The sequence below is a fragment of the Macrotis lagotis genome, chromosome X, assembly GCF_037893015.1.
Source record: "Macrotis lagotis isolate mMagLag1 chromosome X, bilby.v1.9.chrom.fasta, whole genome shotgun sequence".
NCBI lineage: Eukaryota > Metazoa > Chordata > Mammalia > Peramelemorphia > Peramelidae > Macrotis > Macrotis lagotis.
The window spans coordinates 296,920,962-296,934,324 of NC_133666.1; the positions used below are offsets into that span (position 1 = coordinate 296,920,962).

General features: G+C 33.4%; 1 protein-coding gene across 2 annotated transcripts in view; it reads right to left on the bottom strand.

The window, feature by feature from the left end:
- WDR7 (WD repeat domain 7) overlaps positions 1 to 13,363 on the bottom strand; it is a 483,043-nt gene that overhangs the window by 15,918 nt on the left and 453,762 nt on the right. The gene's annotated exons all lie outside the window — the stretch shown is intronic.

Here is a 13,363-nt window from a genome sequence, read left to right on the forward strand (position 1 = left end):
ACTGAAAATGTATGAGCCTGCATAGAAAAAAGTTCTGGAATTGGAGTCTATCAACCTGGGCTTAAATCTAGGGTCTGCGACTTACAGCTTGTTTGACCTTGGACAAATAATCATCTTTTCTGGGTCTGAGTTTGAAAAATAAGAGGGATACAATGAAGGAATTCAGAAGTCTCTTCTAGGTCTAAACTGATGAAACTCTGATATTTCCTTAAAGGATTTATAATCTAGAAGGAAAAAAAAAACATGTTCATACAAACTTAACTGTAAGTGACTAGGAGAAGTCCAAATAAAGTACTATGAGAAATTAAAGGCAGTGATTCCTCCTTGTTTAGATTTGGGAGGGGGAAAGAATCAAGACTCCTGATGGTTGCTGAATTGGGTCTTGCATATAAAAAAAAGATTTTCAACATAAAAAGATAGAGGGAGAAGAGAATAGTTTTAGACATGGAAATATAAAAGAAGGGGAAGGTTAAAACATCTGACAAAATATAAAATTCCTGAAATAATACAAGTATTCCATTCTCAGCTTAATAAAGAACAAAACACTAAGGGAATAGGACATAGATTTGAATTCAAGAAGAGCTGGTTTCAATGCTCTTTAGACATAAGCTATGAGATGTTGAGTAGTTGACAGCCTTTTTGTATCTTTTTTCCTCAACTATAAAATGAGGGGATTGGATTCCATAGCTTCTGAGGTCCCTTCCAGCTCCAAAATCTATCATCCTATGAACATTACAATTAGATAAGGTCACAAACTTGCCAGTTCAATTCAATAAACATTTCTTAAGATCCTATTATGTGGGGGCGGCTAGGTGGCGCAGTGGATAAAGCACCGGCCCTGGAGTCAGGAATACCTGGGTTCAAATCCAGTCTCAGACACTTAATAATTACCTAGCTGTGTGGCCTTGGGCAAGCCACTTAATCCCGTTTGCCTTACAAAAAAAAAAAAGATCCTATTATGTGCTAGGCACTGTATTAAGTTAATAAATAAGGAAAAGCATGACAGTCCTTGCCTTCAAGGAGTTTATAATCTAATGGAAGATGACTATGCACAAAGGGAGTATGGGTCATGAAACAGCTACTGATGGTAAATGGAGACGTCTAGCACTGATCAATAGTGTATACTAATATTTAAAACACATATTTACTCAAGACAGCTTGGTGGACTGGGTAAAGAGCCTGCCTTGGAGCCAAGAAGACCTGGGTTCAAGTCCTGTTCAGATATAGACAGGGTGAGTTACTGAACTACAATGAGCTCTTAGCAAACTCTCTATTCAATTTGATAAATATTGACTGAGTGCCTATTATATGCCAGGCATTCTTTAAGTTTTAAGTTGCAGACAATGGTGCCAACCTGTACTGGAAGGGGGACCCATCACCCCTGGAATTTCCCATACTAATGAAATCTCAGTTCTTAAAGCTAATTTAGCAGCGGCAGGGGGTGGGCAAAGTATATAGAGACAAGTTTCTTCTTGCTATTAAACTCATTGAACACAAAAGGAATATATTTCATTATATTATATTACAAAGGAAGTCAAATAATGAAAGGTAACTAGGACTGCATATCTTCATGACACCTCAACACAAAAGGCAATTTATTTCATGCATAACTAGCATAGAAGGAACCAGTGAAGGCAGAAAGATGACAAAGGCATCTTCCTGACTGATAACCTTGCTAGTTAATCAAGGAAAAGGGAAACAATATTTTAAAGAAAAGCTATCTCAGTATGATGTAAATGTGAAAAATTAATTCAATTTCCTTTTCTCAAGGCATATAATGTTTTCAAGATTTTATCAGGTATATATATTCACCTGAGGGTCTTCCCTTATGGTGAAATAAAATTTATGACATAGTAAAGGATTTGTAGAGATAATAGTGACAGAGATATTGTCATATAAAAATAAGGGTGGTTCCTAATAAATCTATAGAGTGTCCAGGAGTAATAAACTGTGATCCACTTGGTGCCATAATTATTCTGATTTTGCAGATAAGGAAATAAGGCAAATGGAGGTTAAGTGACTTGCCCATAGTACACAGATAGTAAGTATCTGAGGACAAATCTGAATTGAAATCTTCCTGACTAGAACTAGAACTCTAACAACTTATCATCTAGCTTCCTTAAAAGATTATCTTTTCCATTCTATCAAGCACCTTGGGCAGACAAAATCTATCCTGTTTTCAAACATTTCCAGAAAAGATTTTGTGACCACTCTATTCAATGTTTTAACAACATGAACTAAAAGGAAATTCTTCCTTCTAACAAATCTAAAGCCACATGTTACCATTTAAGCTATTGTCCTCTTGTTATATCCTCAGCAGAAATGAAAAATAGCTAGGCACCAGTCTTACTGATGAAAGCCTTTTGTGGCCATTAACAAACCTCTCAATCTTTCATTTTCTTAGTTGAAAAATCCAAGTAACTATACCTTTTCAATATAACTTTTTCTGAATATGACAGTCCAGAAAGTTTTTCTGTATTTTTTAAGAGTAGCTTCTCTTACAGAAGACTCTCTGCTCCCTCTCTATTCTTGCTCTTTTCTATCTATCATGCTTATAAGGTGTGGGTTTTCTCTTATTGCTGGCATCTCTTTAATAGTGACATCAGAGATAGGAATCTATGGATAAACTTGAGGTGACCTTTGCTCCCTGCTGACCAAACCCACTGACCTCATTTCATCATTGGGATGTGAAGATAGCAAAGGACTCATGGTTTCTACTTTTGGGACTATGATGAATAAGTGAGATGATAGTGGAATTTGAGTGTTCCAAGCCTGAGCTTCTTATAAGACCAAGATTGAATTTAATTTCTATTTGCTATGGCCTGAGGGAAAATCAAATGCTCAAAATGAAAATGTATGGGGGAAAAATCTTATTTTTGATAGTTAAAATGTTTTGATTTGTTTTAATTTGTTACCTGCAACTCTTTCAATATCTAAGGTGACTTGATCTTATGACTTATATATTATTTATTCATTGGTGAAGAGGAAATCACATTAAGAATTATTATAATCTTAAATTTTATTATGGCATAAATCTCACTGATTCATAAGTTTTGTAAACTAGATTCAATAAAAGATATACTGAATTTATAACTGTAGCTGAAATGTGCTGGTTTATACAAATATACTTCATCCAGGTGAAGGAGAAAACATCTAAATTCAAAGGAAAGGAAATAAACAAAAAGTATTATAGGTCAAGAGACTGAATTTCTACTGAAATATTTAGTTACTATATATTAAGTAGGAGATTTGCTGGCTTAAAGAAACCATTGTGTCTTTAATGTAATCACTATTGCCTAATGATAAGGAAAACTAAAAGGCCAATTAATTATAGAATTCAATATTTAGACCATCAAACTCTTTAGTACTTAACAAGCAATTAATATTTGTCAATGGAAAATGTTTTGGTAATACAAAGGTGAAAATCAATAGCATTAGCACACTTGTTGCAATCTTTACCACTGACAATTTATCCAAATAACTGCAATCCTTAAGGGAATAAAAAATGCTTTGATGTTTTAATTTATGTGCTTGCCTTGCAAATGGAGATTCACCTCTTTTTTATCTCTTCCTCAGAATACACTTTTTAATGATCATGTATTTAATTCATAATTATGATAACTTCTATATTCCTCTAGAAAATACATTCTTTCAAAACAAAAATTTAATTTCCTTTTATGTATTACATTCAACATGTAATTCTCTAATACTGTATTTATTTATTAGGGAAATAAACATGTAATAAATTGATAAGACTCAATCAACAATTCTCTTTTTAGATCTAAGTGATTAAAGGACATTTTTACCTCTTTCCTAAAGGTTATATGAATCATTCAGCTTGAGTCAAAAAAGGAATTTAAGCTGAAGCATAACTTTATGAAAATCATTCCTATCCATATGGTCTACATGAGAATTTTTGCATCATGTGTCCCATTGCTCTATAGTAACTTAGTTTTTTAAATTAAATTGATGTGAAACAGACAAATTTAAACTTTGCAAAGAAGAAAAAATTGGATCACAAATACAAATAAGATATATATACATGTGTGTGGATGTATATGGTTAGATATTTATCTTTGAGCTCTTTACTCAGAATAAATATGAATCATGCTTATATTACAGAAATAAGTATACAATTCACACAAAGATGACATGGACTAATATGTTTATCTAGCTTTATATGTCATACTCCAGCTTAACCTCCAATCTTTCCATCCCTCATTACTCTCATAGGCCTTTAAATGCTTCTCTGGGTATGCCCCTCTACTTTCCTAATATTGATACCTCAGTGAACTAGTTCTAACTCCATATTGTCTCAAGTTCCTAAATTCCTTGTGTTATGACACATCACAACATTCTACTAAAACCCAAATCTGGATTACTCCTATCATTTACCTCCTTGAATCTTCCACACATGTTATTAAACAGAACTGGAGGAAATCAAGAAGTAGAGCCGATTGGATTCACTACAAATTTATGCTAATTAATTTCACTGGGCCTTCACTGCAGCAAGGCAATCTATTAATCTTTCTTAATTGATTCCCTCTCCCATTAACCACAGCAGCTATTCTAAATCTTATTTCCTTTTCTCATTCCCTTCCCCCATACTATGTCACCCCTTCATCTCAGCTGAGGAACTCACTTCATACATTATGAAAGAAAATTATCTCTTCTCTCATTTTCCTCATCTAGTATTCCTTTGACATTTTCCACTATCTCTTTCAGTCCAATCTCTGATGGACAGGGTGGCTCTTTTATTTGCTAAGGTCAACCCTTCTACACGTACCCTTACCCTATACTATCCCATCTTCATTTGCAGACTGAAACTCATGGTTGGCTCTGGGGACTAAAGGGTTAGACTGTGGACATCATTTCATTATCAGCTAAGTACAAAGCAGTGGCTAATGGATTACAACTCTGGTAAAGGAGTTTTACTCAACTAAATGAACATGAATGAAGTATGCTCAAGGATTATCCTTATGGTGTAACTTTCCCTTACTAGGGGCTAAGCAAACCTCCTTTTGTTAACTGTGAATGACCTGAAAATGTCTCATTTTGTTTCAATATCAAAACTAAATTGGATTGGCCTGAGTCAGGCTAAGAACCCACCCTCTCCCCAATCTTTGATCTCTTGGTAATGGTTTGTTCACTACAGTCCAATAATCCCATCTTCCCCATCATTTAAAACCTTGACTAAATCCTGACATGGGTCCTTGGCTGTCACTTTATCTCTTTCCTTAATTTCGTTTCCTTAAGAAAATGTAATCTATAATTGGTGCTTCAACTGCCTCTCACTTGCTTCTAATCCTTTGAAATCTGTCTTCATCATTCAATTGAAACTGCTCTCTTCAAAATTACCAATGATGGCCAAACCTAATAACTTTTTCTCATTCCTCTTCCTGACCTCTTGCAGTTTCTCACTGTTGACCAGGGTCTCGGTCTCTCTCTCTCTCCCTCTCTCTCTCTCTCTCTCTCTGTTCTCTCCTCACCTCTTCCTCTATACAATCCCCACTAATTGTGGGTGTCCCCTAAGGGCTGTCCCAAGCTTTTTTCTTTATACTATTTTGCCTGACAATTTCATCACTTCATCAGCAAATGGATGTGTTAAATCATCTTCTGTTTATGGATGATCACTAAATTTGAATATCGAGTCCTAGTCTCTTTCCTAATTGCTATTCGTTCATTAATTGCCAATTGGTCATTTGGAATTGGAAGTCCATTAGGACTCAACATAACTAAATGTAATCCACAGGGCAGTTAGGTGGCACAGTGAATAAGAGCACTGGCTTTGGATCAGGAGGATAAGAGTTCACATCCAGCCTCAGACACTTGAGTCACTTAACCCTGACTTGCCTCGCCTCCAGGACCATCTCCAGTCATCCTGATTCATTATCTGGCCACTGGACCCAGATGGCTCTGGAGGAGCTATGCTGGTGACTTAGCAATTTCCATGTTTTTCATGGCATCCATCACCTCCCTGATGTCATGTCATTTTCTAAAATGAAGGACAAAACATGAGGTGTGGTGCAGTGGAGTCAGAAGGACCTGAGTTTAAAATCTAGTCTCAAAAACTTGATACTTAATTAGCTGTGTAACCTTGGACAAGTCACTTAACCCCAATTGCCTTGCAAAAACAAAAAATGTTAAATCATTATTTTTATTCCACAAACCCATCCAATTCCTCATCCAAATTTCCCTATTACTGTTGAGGGTATTGGTATCCTTCCAGTCATTGGTTCCCACCTTTAGAGTCATTCTCAACTCCTCCCTGTTACCCAACCTATCCAGGCAGTTGCCAAATCTTACATTTTCTTCTATAATATATTTTCCCTAACTCCCATAGCCACCACTCTACAATAAGTGCTTATCAATGCTAAGACTACTGGAATAACTTTTTAGTTAGATATACTGCTTCAAGCTTCTGCCAGAAAGTTTCTCCATAGTTGAAAAGATTTTTCTAAATAGTAGGTCAGATCTTGTTTCTCTCACTCTCTACTCAATAAATTCCAATGGCTCATTATTTCTAAGATCAAATATAAACTATTCTGTTTCACCTGGCCCCTTCCTATCTTTCCAGTCTTTTATCAACTTCCCCCACAACTTCACACACTCCATTCCATTAATATTGGTCTACATGCTCTTTCTCACAGAGAATGCTACATCTTTTGTTTTGGGGCCTCCCCGAAATTGTTCTAAGAGTGCAGGAAAGCATAAGATATGTTTCTACTGTGATACTGGCTATCTCCCATGCCTGGAATGTTCTTCTTCCTAACTTTGATCTTTTGGAATTTTTTATTTCCTTTTGAGGCTCAGCTCAAACTCCACTTCCCATAAAACCTATAGCTACTAATACCTTTTCCTCTAAGATTATCTTCCAACTATTCTTTATCATAAACACACACATGTAATATATATGTAAATATATACAGCTTATTACTAATTTATAGAAATGTGGTTGCCTCCATTTAAATGTAAGCTCTTTGAAGGAAAAATTGATTTTGCTTTTTTTAGCACAGTGTCTATCAAAAATTAAGGATTTAGGGGGTGGCTAGGTGGCATAATGGATACAGCACTGGCCCTGGAGTCAGGAGTAACTGAGTTCAAATCTGGCCCAAGACACTTAATAATTGCCTAGCTGTATGACCTTGGGCAAGTCTCTCATTGCCTTGCAAAACAAAAAAAAAAAATCAAAACTATGGTTTTAATTTCAAAGAAGAATACATAGTTGTACATATGGAAACTATGACCTAACTTTATTCTTTATAACAAAGAGTAGGTCTACTGTAATGAGAAAGTCTTTTTTCCAAAAGAAATATTGGATATTTTTCCTTTTGTTTAGTAGCAATTTTATTGCAAGAGTTTCATTTAACAGTCAATTAAGATTAGTATTTAGATAGAGAATTGTACATTAGAATGCCTACTGTAGTACTATAGAAGTACTTAGACTGATTCTAAATTTATAATTTCACCCAAATAAAAGTCTATAAACTTAACAAAGACTAAATAAAAAAACCCAAATAGTTTAGTGTAGTTCTTAAAAGAAAAAGAAACCTTAAGATTTTTAAACCTATTTATTCCAATATCATAGTTAGTTTTGGGGTCCTAAAAATGACGATACTAGAAACTCCATAGACTCCCTGCAGCTGGGGTTGCAATTCTGGAAAATCACAAGCTCAAAGATTAATTGAAGGATATGTTTTCCTATTCTGTTATAACAAAATCTTAGCCTAATGAAATTGCAGAATACATCTTAAGTCAAATTGTTTTAAGTTATATGTGTATAGCTCTATCTGCTTTTTTCCTGTCTAGGGAGATAGGAAACTCTTTGGGATGGCTGTGAATGAATATGAAATTTCTCTTGTTTTCTTTTGACATTTGAAAATGGCTTCCTTTTAAATATGAATTACATCATATAGCACTCAGCATCCACTCCATCATCATGCACTATGCTTGTTACTAATCCAGTGCCCTAATGGTACTTTAGCACATTTAGGAAAAAAATATGCTTCAAAAGTTTGTTTGAGGTTGGTTGTTTGGAATTTAGAACATATTGATTCATTAAAGTCAGATATGTATTTAACTCAAAACACATCTGAAACCCAGTACCATTTCAGCTAGATTTAACCATTTAAAATCTATGTAAAAATATAGTCCAATTTCTAACTAAGACCTCAAGGGATATGTCTCCCTTCTTACTGACAAGGAGCTAGACACTTCTCGGCACCAGTAACTTATTTAAGTCTTTGATCTCTACATCTGTGTAAGAGAAGGAATTTCTCTTGGTCAGGGAAGAGAATGAAATTAGTCTGGAAAGCCAGGTTATAGTAAAGTGTGATGGTCAAGCTAAAGAGTTTGGATTTTACCTGGAAGACAATATATGTGATCAGATTTGTTCTTAAGGAAGATCAGTCTTCATTAGCTTATAGGCCAACAATAGCCAAACCCTCTACTAGGATGGTAGCAGTGGGGAAAGGGAGGTATTAGATATTTTGGAGGTAAAATTTACATACAGAAAGAGGCTGGAAGAGTCAAAGATAAAAATCAAGATTTCAAACATGTACTATTTGGTAAAAGATATTACCACTGACTGAAAAATATGAAGTCAGAATGAGTAGTAGGTTTCTTGAGAAAGATTATAAGCTTTGTTAAGTTTGAAGTCATTTCTAATTTAATTTTTTTTTCAAGAAAGGAGTAACTATAAAGTAAATTTTGAAGTTGTGGTAGGACATATTTCTTTTTTTTTTTTTAGGTTTTTGAAAGGCAGACGGGGTTAAGTGGCTTGCCCAAGGCCACACAGCTAGGTAATTATTGAGTGTCTGAGACCGGATTTGAACCCAGGTACTTCTGACTCCAGGCCTGGTGCTTTATCCACTACGCCACTTAGCCGCCCCCGGTAGGACATATTTCTGAGGGTACACATATAATTTAAATCAAATCAAAGGTAGGACTGATTAAAACACATATCAATCTGATTGAATATATCACTACAGTACTTCAAATGAGTGATTTTATTTGAATGTATGCCAACATAAATGATAATACTTTTCAACCTAAAGAAATGTTTCATAATTGGTAGAGGCCAAAATAATAATTCCCTGTTTTTTTCCATTTAGGCTGTTCAGATTTAGGTAGAGTGGACTGTGTATAACAATCTATCATCAGCTTGGGGAGGTCTCTCAGAACTTGTGTTCTATAGGCATAGCCTGTGGGGGTAGCAAGGTGGTGCAGGGGTTAGAGCAGTGAGCTTGGAATAAGGAAGAACTAAGTTCAAATTTAATCTCAGACCTTTCTAGCTTTGTGGTCCTGGGAGATGTCTTTTTTGCCTCAGTTTTCATAACTGTAAAATGGAGATAATATTCTCTTCCTCCCAAGATTGTTATGAGGATCAAATGACTTTGATCCTCATAACACAGTATTGGATATATGTGATATACAAATGTTATGCATTATTATAGCTATTATAGTCTTTAAAGATGGAGTATCAACTCTGTAACACAATAAGACTCTGACATTATATGTTCTGTTTATATAATTTTGATTGGCAATATTATATGAAAAAGTAGTTTTATTAATCACAACAATGACAATTGTATAGAACTACCTCTTTAATGAAACTTCAGAAATTATAAAATCATGGAGAAATGGAAAGGCTCTCAGAAGATTCTATTTGGGCCTCAAGTCCAATGTTCTTATTTTCACATGAGATAAATGTATAAGGAGACTGGCAATGGAGGCCCAGGGACTTGAGGTAATTTGCCCAGGGTTATACAAGCTGTAAGCAAGAAAGGCTAGGAGAGCTGAAACCATTGTTTCTTCCATTATACCTTAAAATTCTATGTAAATATTTATGTGACATTTAAGTGGTGAGTTAAATTATGGTTATTTTTATAAGCAGAAAGGTAGTATGGTCTTGGGTACTAGGCTAAATATATATTTTTTTTTAAAAACACTCTTGTATTTTTGGTTGCTACCATGTAATAATACTAAATTACTTAAAAAGTTAAACTATTTGAATATTTCAGATATTACTAAAATATTTTCTTTGGATTCTGTCAAATGTGAAACAGAACTTTATAAAAAATTTCTTTACATATAATTTTGATAATCTTATTTCACAAAGATTCTTCAAAGAATTAAAAAATATGCTTTCAATTAAAAACTATGAGAATACATAGAATAGCAATCATGAAACTGGAAGTTCTTATTTTGACTACATGCTCATTTAAAAGGGGAAAAATTATCTGTTCAACAACTCTGCTAAATTTTCCAAATGCAGCAAAATGAAATCATGGCTATAAAGTCATTTTATTTAACTTAAAAACTACATAACAATGATTAATTTCATAGTTCTCTAAAGTTTTTTATCAGGAATTACAATTATTTAAAATTAAAATGTGACTTGCATGACTCTGCTGGCTGTATATAATGAAAGCATCAAATGACCTTGAACAGCAGCAGTGTATAAAAATACATTTATCACTGAAATGGCATGCTGGCTGTCAGTCAATATATGCTTCTCATTTGTTAGGAGGTACTCCTGCTGTGATTCCCTCATTACAATTTGCTTTTACTTCCTGGGCAAATGACAACTAGAAAATGAAGCAGCTTCTTTCTTGACTAAATTCAATCAGAAAAAATTAGATGACAGCTGCAGTCACTCAAGTGTTACAGGACATTTTACACATGTTTGTAAAGTATATAATTATATATTCAAAATATTATATTACTAAATATGACAGTTAACAAACTCATCTTGCTCTCTGAGTTCAGTACATCAGTGGTAGGAGATGCATTTGCAATATAAAATGCATTTTTTCTTATATTATTCCTAGCAAAATTCTGACATTCTTTTTGTATTAATTCTTTTTTTTTTTAGATTTTTCAAGGCAATGGGGTTAAGTGACTTGCCCAAGGCCACATGGCTCGGTAATTATTAAGTGTCCAAGGAGGATTTGAACCCAGGTACTCCTGACTCCAAGGCTGGTGCTCTATTTATTGTGCCACCTAGCCACCCCTTTGTATTAATTCTTATTGAACATTTATAATTATGTATTTTTAATGATGCAAGTAGACATTTATAAATGGGCTACATATGACAAATTATGTAACTAATATAAGCACTTAATGGCTTTGAAGTTGTGTATTTAGAAACTCTTGAATATGTAATTTTTATATTTGAAAATTATTGAATTTTTTAAAATTATTGTGCACTAAGAATTGAAATCAAATGTTACTTGTTGAACAATTTCAGATATTTCATACTTTCATGTCCATTTTTTGCTCTAGTTATTCCCAACCTTGATTAAGAAATACTTGTGATTTCTCTATTTCACAAATGACATTGTAAAAAAAAAAATCTTCAAATCAAAATTGTTCTTTTTAATTTAAAAAAATAAATACAGGTTAAGAAAAATCAAACAGCTGAAGCATGGCAACTCTAAGAAGAATCACTTTTAAATAATAGCTCATTTTTTGGATCTCTATTTAAGCTGGTTATATAATTTCTGGTAAATATGTCAATAGATCAGGATTCTTACTTCAAATATTTTATTCAGTATTAGTCCAAAGAAACAGAATGAAAATATGTTGGTTATAGTGAGTTATTAAAAAATCGATGTTATTATGCCCACCCTCCACCCCACCCCCCATTGCCTGGAATCACAGAAACTGCCGATGCAAATGGATAAGTACTTAAAAGTATCCTCCAATCCGTATGGCGTTGTTCCTGAGGATAAGTTTTCTGGTTCTTCATTCAGTCTTGATAGAGAGTGCTCCTACAACTTCCCTTGGGAAAGTAAACCACAATCTAACATGTCTCAATCAGAATACTTTTCCTGTAAGTTGGCTAAAAATATTTCTTTCCTAGAATTCTTGTCAATCATTTAGTTCTTTATGTCTATCTGTACCTCAAGTAATATATTTTCCCTTTTGATAAAAATAAGTTTTTTCTTGATTTAGAATTTTCTGTTTAGAATCATTAAGTTGTAATATTCTTAATTTTTGTGCTTTCAAAACATAGACCTGAATTTGTTCCACAAGTGACATTTAATTTCAATTCTTACTGTATAATAATATTAAAAAAATCCCAGAATTTTCAAATATAAAAATTATATTCCCATGAGTTTTTGAATTTGCAACTTACAAGTCATTAAGTATATACCATAAACCAAATAAAAAACTGAGTGTCCAGGAAACAAAAACACAAAAAACAAAAAAGAGGGGTGGCTAGGTGGTACAGTGGATAGAGCACTGGCCCTGGAGTACCTGAGTTCAAATTTGACCTCAGACACTTAATAATTACCTAGCTGTGTGGCCTTTCAGCAAGCCACTTAACTCCACTGCATTGCAAAAACCTAAAAAACAAAACAAAACAAAACAAAAATAAAAACAAAAACAAAAAAGAACACCAAGAAGAAAAAGAAAACAAACTCTTGTTTTTTCAAGGAGCTGACAGTCTCTGTGAGGAAACAGTACATAAATCAAAGTTCAGGGGCAGGGCAGATGGCAATTTTAATTTAATGGCAATAGAATTTGATATAAATGTCTTTATCTTTTCACTGATATTCTAGGTGTTTATATATGTATAAAGTCTTCCATTTTTCAGAGGTTGAATGGGAGAGCATAGGTATGATTCTATTTCCTATTTTATCTCAGCAGTTTTTAATAGTCAAAATTCAATTCAATAACTGCTTAGATGCCTACTAGTGCAAGTATATAAGCAATTCCCCTTTATTAGCATCAAGATTTATTTTGTCTCTTTAAATTGCTGGCTGGTACTATGCAGGCAATAGGTTCTCAATAAATTTGGTAGGCTGAATGTTTAGATATCACTCAAGAATTGTCACATGGATTGTAAAATTTGTGATAATTCTTCCTTTGCCCTTACCAATTTTTCCTAATTTTGGATGAAATAATAATTTTAATGCAATGTAAATTTTCATTTGTGTAGTACAAAAAGATAAGATATTCATTCATTTATAATTTCTTATATCTTCCATTCCTGCCAATTATTTATTTTTTAAACTCATTTAATAGAGGTATTTCCTTTCATTTTTACTTTTTTGACATTTACAAATGTGTTCAACTTATATTTGGGCAGGACAGTTTTTTATGTTTCATATGTTTTGTGTAAGAAGTTCATTATAAATACATCCTATATTCTATCATTAGTACTGTATTTTTCTCTCCAACAATCAAATGTGGATTTAATTTACCATCTAGTTTTAAAAACTAATTTTTATCAGCAATTTTCCATAATTATGTTTCCATATATGTATATATATTAAGTTTGTAGGTTGTATTAGCTTCTGAATTTCTAATTTGCTTATATAACTAAATTTTATATATCAGTTTAGTCACGTTA